The sequence below is a fragment of the Arvicanthis niloticus genome, chromosome 1 (genome assembly GCF_011762505.2).
Source record: "Arvicanthis niloticus isolate mArvNil1 chromosome 1, mArvNil1.pat.X, whole genome shotgun sequence".
Lineage (NCBI taxonomy): Eukaryota > Metazoa > Chordata > Mammalia > Rodentia > Muridae > Arvicanthis > Arvicanthis niloticus.
This window is the reverse complement of record NC_047658.1, coordinates 5,188,965-5,200,776: the sequence shown is the minus strand read 5'-3', so window position 1 is coordinate 5,200,776 and position 11,812 is coordinate 5,188,965. Positions and strand designations below refer to the sequence as shown.

Sequence of the window (11,812 nt, the reverse complement as noted above, 5' to 3'; positions counted from 1 at the left end):
TATCCCACTGCAGTCACTATCCCACTGCAGTCTCTATCCCACTGCAGTCTCTATCCCACTGCAGTCTCTATCCCACTGCAGTCTCTATCCCACTGCAGTCACTATCCCACTGCAGTCTCTATCCCACTGCAGTCACTATCCCACTGCAGTCTCTATCCCACTGCAGTCACTATCCCACTGCAGTCTCTATCCCACTGCAGTCACTATCCCACTGCAGTCACTATCCCACTGCAGTCTCTATCCCATTGCAGTTGTTATCCAAATAGTGTGGAATTGCTTTCTCTATCTTCTTGCCTGGGCTATGGATATGAGGTCTCCATTAATTTTCCTCAAAATAAAGATGGTTGTGTCAAATCCAGAGGACCAATGCTCCCACAAGACCCAATGCTTGAATGTCCCCCTCCTCCTGTCTTTACACCCCTTTGGTGCTTTTTCTCCTAGTGACAAAAAGCTGGGAAGTATCTGTAGCTAAAACTCCCAGCCCTCGCATCTCAACACCTATTCTCTCCTCCTTGGTCACTGCAGGAGCTTGCGCCTCTCTCCTGTGGCTGGCTGTAGAGCTTGGTACGGTCAAAAGTTAGGACTGAGCTGTCAAGATGAATCAGCAGATATGGGCCTGGGTGAGCAGTCAATCTGTACCCAGGAGCAAGATTTTTTTTTTAACCTGGTTCTTATTTCCCCACCCCCTGCTTGTTTCTCCCCTGCAAGATCTGACTTTCTAGCCCAGGTTTGCCTCAAATTCATGACCCCTAGCTTCAGCCACCCGATTCCTGTGGTTATAAGCAGGAGCTGCCATGCTAATTTTTACCCTTTTGGATTATCTACCAGTGTTGTAAGATTGCCCAACCTGACTCAACAAAGCCATGGCAGAGGATTCATGTGCTTCCCCAAGGTAACCTCAGTGAGTCTCTGTCTTCTAGGAAAATCTTCAGTGGACGTGAATGGGTGGGGGAGAGGGGATGGTAGATTATGACTCTCATCCTAGCTACTTGGGAGGCTGAGGCAGGAAGAGGTAAAGTTCAGGGCCAGCATAAGCTACAAAGTTGAAGGCCACCCTGCTCAGCTTAGTGCGGCACTCTCTCCAGATAAGAACTTGTAACCAGCGAGAGGGTTCAGTAAGTAAAGGTGATTGCTGCCAAACCTGAATTTGATCTCCAGATGGTGGAAAGAGGGGGCTGATTCCCCCAGGCAGTCTCCTGACTTACACACATGCAACACGGTATATGCACACCAACATGTATATGGTATATGCACACATACATGTAGACAAAATTAGTAATAATAATTTAAAATGTAAAATATTTACTAAGTAAAAAAATCAAAAATAAAGAAGAAAGGCTAGAAGCCGAGCTCAGTGGTGGAGTGCTTTGCCAGGCACACGTGAAGCCAAAGGGAGTCATGGGGGAGCTCAGAAACACATTCAGCTTGTTGCCCTGAGTATTTATTTACTTCAAACAAACTTGTGACCAACTCCCATGTATCAGAGTTCTCACCCACAATTCCAGCCTCTCCTGTACACATTATACCTATTATAACTGAAGTAGATGATCTTACACAAGTCACTTCCTGACTCAGGCCAAACATTTTTTTTTTTTTTTTTCAAAAACATGATAAGTGGATAGAGTCTCTGGATTATGATTCTGCAGTTTTGTGGGGGTAGTAGTGGAGCACTCCTTTAGTTCCAAGACTGGGGAGGCAGAGGCAGGTAGATCTCTGTGAATTTGAGGCCAGCCTGGTCTACAGAGTGAGTTCCAGACAACCAAGGCTACACAGAGAAGCCTTGACTCAAAACAAACAAACAAGATTCTGCTGCAGTTCTGAGAGTCTCTAGTCTCCAAGTAGTGTGGTATGTGTCTGTATTTGAATGAACCTGGATTCAAGCTCTAACTTGAGAGTTATTCATTGAAAAACCTCCATTTCCTAATCTGTAAAGTAGGAACAATGTTTCTCATGTGCTCAGCACAGTGTCTGGTGACACAAGCCATTGCTGTTGAATCATAATGGTTATGAATCATTAAGTAAGTCTGTGCTGACAATGAACATTAGAATTAAGCATCTGATAGGACATAAACCTACACACACACACACACACAAGGAAGTGCGATAATTACTATGAATATGTAACTGGATTGTTACAGAACAGAGAGTGAAAATAAGAAACCATGACCCCTCAAGGTCATGACTAGACATTAGTCTGACATACATTTACCAGAGATCTGTGAAGACTTTCCTGGAGATAGACAGATACAGAAATAAACTAAGGGGATAAAAACCCAGAATCTCATTTGCAAATAGACAATTCCAAATGAGGTGTTACGGTGCCCCTACTATTCCGGAGACTGAGGCAGAGGACCATAAATTCATGGCTAGACCACCCTCTCAATAATTATAATGATTATAACAGTAACAATACACAACAACATGAACTGAGAATTTTCTGGAAAAAACTAATTGAGAGTAGCTTGCTCATTCTCTGCAGGGTGTGTGTGTGTGTGTGTGTGTGTGTGTGTGTGTGTGTGTGTGTGATTAAATCCAGAGCTCTGAAAATGCTATATCCTATCTGTTTATGATTTACTTTGGGGGGAAATAAAGCTAGAGATATATCAAATTCTAGCCTTACTTCCCTGCTATCCTCAATGTATGCTATCATTGAAGAATACTGGTAAACAAAGAAATGGTTAGAACATCAATATTGCCCACAGCTGGTCAAGGGGTTGAGGGCCTTGCTACCAAACCTGATGACCTGAGTTTGATTCCCCAGACCCATATAGTAGAAGTAGAGACCTTACTCCTACAAGGTGTCCTCTAGCTTTCACAAATAGCTGCACATGGGTACACAAAATAAATAATGGATGTCTGAAGTGGCAAGTGTCTTCAGCATACTAAATTAATGGCTGGTGGCTGATGCCTCTAGATAGCTTTGAGATGAGGCTTGCCGCCAATTCTCTGGCCAGTCGTGTGGACAGAGAGGTGAAGGCCCATGATGTAATTTATTCAAGCAGGCTTAAATGAACAAGGCTCCATCAAAATGAAAGAAGACAAGGCTGAGGACACAGTTCTATTGGTAGAGAGCTTGCCTAGCACACACAAGGTCCTGGCTCCATCCTCAGCAGCCATTTAAACCAAACATAGCAGTGCATGCCTGTAACCCCAGCAGGAAACAGGAGGATCAGCTCAAGATTTTCCTTGGCTATATAGTGGTTTCCAGAACAGCCTGGGCCACATGAGAAAGCAGAAAGTAAAATAACATGATCAAAGAACTTTTAGATAGCCGGATACAATACCAAATATGTTGGGAGTGGTAGGTAAATCATTCCTGTGGTCCCACCACACCCTCTAGGTCAATGATGCCTGTGTGCTCCCTGCACTTGGTACACACAGCTCGAAGCGAAGAGCCTTTCCTCCCACCCTTTAACACATCTCTTCCAGCTGGCCTTTATAACAAATCAGGAAACATAAATACTGCTTCCTTAAATTCTACTCTGGCAAATTAGTTGAGCCCCAGGAGGGGGGGTCATGAGAACCTGACTCATAACCAATAGATCAGAAGCACAGAGTAGACAATCAGAGGCTTGTAGCTATATGTTCTGCCTGGACAGGAATTTGGGGAGGGGGAGCGGGAGCGGGTAGCCTTATGGGAGAGAGGTTCAACTTGTGTGATCTGGCATGTCTCCAAGTAGATGTTGGGACTACATGGACTTGGAGGAGACCAAGCTGCTGCCTGATGCAGAATGGCTCTGAGTGTGGATAAAATAATCTGTGTTAGATTCTCCCAAAGTCACCTGTGTGTGAGAACACAAAATAAGGGGCCCCACAATATGGCTAAGCTAGTCAAGGCACTTGTGGCCAAGCACGGCAACCTGAGTTCAATTCTCAGGACCCACACAGTGCTAGGAGAGATCTGCATCCTGAAAGTTGCCCTCTGACCAGCACACACTCCCACTCATACACAGTACATAAAAATATAACTTTTTTAAAAAGAATACAAGATATGCTGCTGGATGTGTCTTATCTCAAAAATAATTAATTACTAATTTAAAAGACAGGAAAAACATATTTTAGGTTTTCCTGTGTCTCACATGATTTTCTTGCCAATCTTTGCTTTTTAATTTTTTTCTTAAAAAAAAAAAAAAACAGAAATGGTGTTGCAAGCCTTTAATCGGCAGAGGAAAGTAGAGGCAGGCAGATCTCTGTAAGTTTGAGCCCAGCCTACTCTATACATACACCAAGCTACCCAGAGCTACATAGTAAAATCTCTAGAAATAAATTCATAAAACAATTTTTGGAGGGGGCAGTGGTTATAGAACATAGTGGGTTCAAGACAAGCCTGAGCTATATAGAGACTTACCTAAAGAACATCCCCCCAAAAAAGGTGTGAAGGGACATTACTATATCAATATGCTTTGTCTCCCTGTTATGTGAATGCTATTTCTCCGTGCTTGCAGCAGCAGAAATAAAAGGATTAAAAATCTTAAATTTTGGTATGTTTGTGTATATGTGTGTGCCTGCATGAATTTATGTGCACAAGTCTGTGTGGGTATCCTCAGAGACCAGAAGAGATCAGATTCCCTGGAACTGGATTACTGGTTGTTGTGAGCCACCCAGCATGGATGCTGAGAACTGAGCCTAGTTCCTCTAAAAGAGACAATAAGTGGTTTGGTTTGGTTTGGTTTGGTTTGGTTTGGTTTGGTTTGGTTTGGTTTGAGACAGGGTCTCTCTGTGTAGCCCTGGCCATCCTGGAACTTGCTCTGTAGACCAGGCTGGCTTCGAACTCAAAGAGATCTCCCTGCCTCTGCCTCCCGAGTGCTGGGACTAAAGGTGTGTGCTACCACCACCTGGCATATAATTGTTCTTAACTATTGAACCATCTCTCCAGCCCCAGGGATGAAAATTGTTCAAACTTGGGGCTAGAGCGACAGCTCCGTGATTAAGGAACATACTGCTCTTCCACAGAATCCAAGTTCAGCTTCCAGTGACCAGTCAGGTGGCTCACAGCTTCTGTAACTCCAGCACAAGGGGATCCAATGCCCTTTGCCTCCTTGGACATGCGCACACACACGCTCAGAGAGAGGGGGGCTGGAGAGATGGTTCAGTGGTTAATCATGTCCTTGCAGAGGACCAGGATTCAATTCCCAGCATCCACAAGGTGACTCACAGCCATGCACAACTCCGGTTCAGCACTCAAAACGAGGAGGCAAGAGACTCAGAAGTCCAAAGTCCTCCTCAGTTGCAATGTGAGTTTGAAACCAATCTGAGCTTCATGAGACCCTGTCAGAACAAGAGAAACAGAGAAGCATGAAGACATGAGCTCTGAAAAGAAAAGCCAAGGATTGCTGGGCTCACTGGCCAGACAGCCTAGGTTAACTGGTAAGCCCTGTATCAGTGAGAGATCCTGCCAATAAATAAACAAATTTTATATATATATATATATATATATATATATATATATATATATATATATATGATGTCAACTGAGGAAAAGCACCTAAAATTGTCCTCTGACCTCTACATGCACCTTCCTGCACACACACACACACACACACACACACACACACACACACACAGAGGCACTTGCCCACCATCCAAAACTGAAGTCTGTAACTATTAAATGTCTTCCCCTAACATTTCTGGCAACTCTGTAATGGAGAAAAATAATGTTACCATTATACAAATTCTCATGGGATGAGGAAGTCACAATACTGTTTTTCTTTGATACATTTCAAATTGGTTACCTAGAGAAACTATGCACTGATCTGTGTCCCCTGGCTATGCTAGACTGTGAAGGCTTGAGTCAGGACTGTCTGTTTCCAAGTCCCCAGAACCCCCAGAGTGTGGCCTGGGCATGGAGCTGACTCCCAAGACTGAGGTGGGGCTTCTTTAGATCTTGGTTACCAGGCACCTCTGGAGGCATCTGCTACATCTTGACTTCTGGATCTGTTCCAGCCATTCCTTATTCTGGAAGCCCAGGAATTTTTTTTTTTTTTTTTTTTTTTTTTGAGAGAGAGAGAGATGAGATTTACTTTCTCTTTGGAGACGTGAGTGTGTTAGGAGAACCATGACTCCCAGAAAGGAAATCTCAGGACCTGTAACCTTCTCCTACTCTGTAAGGGTGATATTTCCTTCTGGAAGGGCAGAACACTCAAGCCCAGGCTGGATCAGGCAAAGAAAGTTAAATATTAGTAACTGCAAGAGTTGCCTGACTGAAAATGGGGTGTGGCTGCGACAGCCAGTAGCCTAGGAGGGAGTATGCAGAGAAAAAAAAATTCTTTTCACATGGTCTTTTGAAATTAGTAACAAACCTGTTTACACAAGTTACTACTGTTAGAGGAATAGAACTTCTGTGAAAAGTTATAATGGAGAATATAATGATAGCTACTCTTGGGTAATTGTAAGACTTGAGGTCCACCCCAGGCACAAAACAAGCACCCTGAGCTTTTGTTGCCACACATTGACTGATTGAACCAGAATTTGCCAAAATGCAATACAGGCATTAATCCTAGAACTTTATAATCCTCGGGGAGAGGTACTGATGCATTGCCTGGACTTGCTTGGTGAGATCACTGGGGAAAGGCTCCTACCTTCAGCCACGCACAAGGCTAGTGTGGGGTTTGAACCTAGCAAAGGAGCAAGAAGGGAGGAAGGGAAAGATTATAGTGTCCCTCTCTGACTCCCTCCTACCTACTCTTCCTTCCCAGCGTTTTTTGGTCCCTCTAGGTATTCCACCTGGCCAGGTTTAGCCCTCCAACTGCAAAGCGATCTAAAAACAGTAGCTCAATGGCTGGAGCATGCTCTGGTAGACACTGTGTGAGTGAGATAGCAAGAAGCAGGTCCGCTCATGAGGAAGAGTGCATCTGGGCAGAGGGTACCAGAAGGATGCAAATAGAGGGGAAGTCAGAGTAGAACACAGTTACTTGCTTCATCTCTGGCCAAGGGGACCACTGGAGAAGGGTGTACTGGACCATGGGAAGCAGATCAAAAGAGTCAAAGTGGGATCCTTGAAACCCAGACACTGGGAAAATAATCTACTGTCCTTCAGCCCCCAAGTTCCTCAATACAAGACAGAAAGGACAATAGTACCTAATTTAAAGACAATAATACCTAATTTAAAGAACCTAATGGGAAGGGCAGGAAAGATGGCTCAGTGGTTAAGAGTACTGGCTGCTCTTCCAGAGGACCCAGGTTCAATCCCCAGCACCTACATGGTGTAACTTCCGTTCCAGGGCATATGATGCCCTCTTCTGTCCTCTGTGGAGACTTCACATGTGACACACAGACATACATGCAGGCAAACTACTCATGCACATAAAAATAAATCTCAAAAAAAAAAAACCTATAAAAAACAGTTCATGGAAAATAGTTGCAGATATGAGTAGTGGTTACAGAGAAGGAAAACTGAGAGTTGAACAGCCTAGTCAAAGCCACACAAAAAGGCTGTGGCTGTGGCTGTGGCTGTGGCTGTGGCTGTGGCTGTGGCTGTGGCTGTGGCTGTGGCTGTGGCTGTGGCTGTGGCTGTGGCTGTGGCTGTGGCTGTGGCTGTGGCTGTGGCTGTGGCTGTGGCTGTGGCTGTGGCTGTGGCTGTGGCTGTGGCTGTGGCTGTGGCTGTGGCTGTGGCAGGGCAAACTAAATTCAGGGATCACCCCTTGCTAAAAATTTCCTTTAAAAACAAAAAAGCAAAGTCCCACACAACCTTCATCATCCCTCTCATCCGCTAGGCCTCGTCTGATCCTTTCGGAAGAAAATTCATTCCCCTCCTGGCTCCTTCCACTTAACGCCAAGATAGCTCTCCCTTCTGAGAATTGCCACTATTGTTTTGTTTATGGTTTTGGGGGGGTGCCCTTTGATAAGTTTGTTGTTGGTATTATTTTGGGGTTTAGAGACAGGGTCTCACCATGTATCCCACGCTGGTCTGAAACTTGCAATCCTACTCTGCCAGCCTCCCAAAGATAGGTGATTGCTGATGTGAGCCACAAAGGCCCAGAAACCAGTTGTTGAGACTTGTAGGGTACCCAAGGGTGACACAGATGGGACCTGTGTCTCCTTTCTGGTCTAAGCAGAGAAATCAGAGCTCAACAAATAACCCAGCACATCTGGCTGGGAATAGAGGGGCTTCAGGAGAGGCCTGGAAGCCAACTCAGGAGGGAACTGGACCCATGGAGAAGAGCTCAGAGGGCAGATCAAAGAGAGGAGGATGCAGAAGGAAACAGACTTCCTTTGACTCGGGCATCTGAAATTCAATTCTCAACCCAGAAAAAGATGCAGAACCGATTTTAAAAGGAAAGGCCTGGAAACAATCAGAGCTCAGCTATGTCTCTGGGGGCAACAGAGGGAGACATATGTCAAAGTCATTTTGTGAAACACCTCCCAGAAGTTAAAAACAAGTGAGGCAGAACCACCCTCGTGGATAAAGACAAATGCAAAAACCAAAGTTGCAAAAGAATTAGGTGTGGGAGCTGGGGGAGACACTTCATGTGGTAAAACCCTTGCCTTGCAAGTGTAAGGTCAGGGGTCAAAACCACAGAACCCACATAGAGCTGTGAAGTGCATCCCAATCTGGCACTAGGACAAGACAGGGGGAGACAGAAAGGACATCTGGAAGCAGGACAAGATCAACAGAGACCCAGTCTTAAATGCTGTGGAAGGCAAGGACCAATATCTGAGCTTGATCCTACACACATTTCACCATGACAGGCATATCACACACACACACACACACACACACACACACACGACATATACATACACATGCACATACAGATATAGACACACACAAACACACAGAGACATACACATGCACACACAGATACACACACACATGGATACATACATGCACATGCATGCACACTTATACCTGCACACACACACACTTGAGCGTGTGCATGCACACACACACACACACACATGCACACACACACACATGCACACAAGAATAGGTTCCAAATGTGTGCCGAGCTACTGAGCCTGCAAAGGAAGATTTCTGTAAATGTTGTAGCCTAGGCTGTCCTGTGTAGGCGTGTTTCTGTGAACTATGTAAAGGTTATTTTGGTGTTATTCAAATGTTGAATTCTCTGCCCTCATATCTTGTTTCAATCCAGACATGACATTGTAATGTTTAGGTCAAGAATCTCCTGTCTCAAGTTTGTATAAACTTAAAAAAAATAACAAAATTTAAATAAGAAAATAAAGTCTGTATAAAAAGACTTAGACAAAAAAGAAATTCCAGTTAAGACAGGAAACACTATAAAAGAGGGCATTTTGACCCCATTTGTTTTGACTGTCAGCATACAAATAATATGTTCAGTAATAACTGTAGTTCTATATATCCTTTTTAAGAAGGATCAACCTATAACAGGCTTAGAGAAAAGAGACAGAGAAATTAGATACTAGGTGAGAGGTCAGAAAGCAAGATCAGAGGACTCTTTAGTCCTTTTGTCAGCTTCCCAGATGCCTAGACCAGCACCCCAGGGTTGTTTTGTTTGTTTGGTTTGGTTTTTTGAGACAGGGTTTCTCTGTGTGGTTCTGGTGGTCCTGGAACTCACTCTGTAGACCAGGCTGGCCTCGAACACAGAAATCCGCCTGCTTCTGCCTCCCAAGTGCTGGGATTAAAGGGTGTGCCACCACCGCCCAGCCAAAGTAAATTTTTTAAAAAAGAAAAGAAAAAACCCTAGGGTGCTGGGCAGTGGTGGCACACGCCTTTAATCCCAGCACTTGAAAGGCAGAGGCAGGCGGATTTCTGAGGCCAGCCTGGTCTACAGAGAGTTCCAGGACAGCCAGGGCTACACAGAGAAACCCTGTCTCGAAAAACCAAAAAAAAAAAAAAAAAAAAAAAAAAAAAAAAAAAAAGGCTGAAAAATAAACAGACAGACAAACAGACCATTGTGAGCTTCCATGTAGGTACAGGGACTTGAACTTGTTTCCTCTCCAAGAGCAGCAAGTGCTCTTCACCAGTGAGCCACTTCTCCAGCCTCCCTGGCTGTTTTCTTTCCCTTTCCCTTGCAGTATTTATAAGAAATACAACCCAAGGATTTTATCTGTTCAGCAAGCACTTTATCACTGACATACACTTTCAGCCTCACATCTAAAAATCTTAATTAAAAGCCAGACACATTGGCTTACACCTTTAATATCAGCATTTGGGGGACAGAAGCAGGCAGAAGACCTCTGTGAGTTTGAGGTCAGCCTGGGTCTACATAGCAAATTTAAGGCCAGCCAGGGCTCTCCAGTGAGAGATCCTGTCTCAATAAATAAATAAATACATACATACATACATACATACATACATACACACACACATACAAATAAATAAATACACAAATAAATAAACATGCACATATATATGCATGATTATTTATTATTTATAGATATATATATATATGAAACCTTTATAGGTAACTCTAGAAATACACACCATTTCATTAAACCAAAACAGTCTATGTGTACCAGTGAACTAACTCTGAGTTCTTGCTGTCTGTCATCCTGGGAACTGAGCTCAGGTCCTTGAACATGTTAGGCAAGCTCTCTTCTGCCACACTACATCCCAGCCTTCTTTTTACTGTTACACTGAGACATGTTCTCGTTAACTTGTTCAGCCTGACCATGAACTCACTGTGTAGCCCAGGCTGGCCTTAACATAAGATCTCCCCACCTCAGGCTTACCCCACAATTAGCATTGCACCGAGCCCTGCTCAAAACCCCTTTCTCTCTAAGATGGGAATTGGGAGATAGAATAGGAAAGTAACTAGCTAACATCAGAATACCTATTCGTGTTAGAATTAAGGCCGAAGGGCTGGAGAGGCAGCTCAGAGGTTAGGAGAACAGACTGCTCTTTGCAGAGGACCCTGCTTTAATTCCTAACACTCACAAGGAGGCTCACAACTCTCGGTTAATACAGTCCCAGTGGATCCAACCTCTACTGGGTTCCTTGGGCATCGGGTATGCATACAATAAAGACATACGTGCAGACAAAACACCCAAACATATAAAATAAATAAAAATTAAAAATAAATAAATGAATAAGAGCTGAATGATATTCCATTATCCACCTGTGTCCCCTGATGGGCATTTGGGGCAGTTGAAAACAAAAACCAAAAAAGCAGGAAAAAGCATGACTGCAGCACCTGACACTGGTTATCTAAGGTTGGCTTGGTACCTGGAAGGTCACATGACGGCTCAAGTTTCAATTTGGCTACTCGGAACTTAGCAGGAGTGACTCCGTTTTGATTTGCAGTTTGGTCTGTCAGGATACAGCACAGGAAGCTAGTACAAAGTAATATCCGCTGTAGTTTTTATTTAATGTGTGTTCTTGTCTCTAAGTTTCCTTTTACTGTGTGTGTCTGCCTGCGTGTATGTGTGTAAATGTGTGTGAAGAGCACAGCATCACATGTCTTCCTCCATCACCCACCTGATCTTTTGAGACAGAGTCTCCCATTAACACTGGAGCCCTGAGTTTCAGCTACCCTGGCCATGAAACTCCATGATCCACTGGTCTCTGCTCCCAGACTCCCCCACCCAGCTCTGGGGTTACAAAAGCACCACCAAGCTCTCACACGCTGGCAGGTCCCAGGCTTTCACCTCAAGCACTTTACCCACTGAGCCATCTCTCGGACTGTTATCATATTTAAGGTAACATTTTAAAAAATAATTATTACTTAGGCTAGCCTGTAACAGGTAGGGAGTGAGGAATGCTGGGAGAACCTGGAGGTCAGGTCTACTTTGATATGTTAAGTAGGCACCTCAGTGGCTTGTCCCGGGTTTGAAATTTTTTAATTTATTTATTTATTTTATGTATGTGAGTACACTGTTGCTCTCTTCATGC

At 44.1% G+C, this 11,812-nt stretch overlaps 1 long non-coding RNA gene across 1 annotated transcript in view; it reads right to left on the bottom strand.

Moving 5' to 3' along the window:
* Positions 1-247: 247 nt before the first annotated feature.
* The window catches only part of LOC143441495 (uncharacterized), a 20,972-nt gene continuing 9,407 nt past the window's right edge, over positions 248-11,812 (bottom strand). The window contains exon 3 of the long non-coding RNA XR_013108974.1: positions 248-5,268. This is a non-coding gene — a long non-coding RNA (uncharacterized LOC143441495). The remainder of the gene's footprint in view (positions 5,269-11,812) is intronic.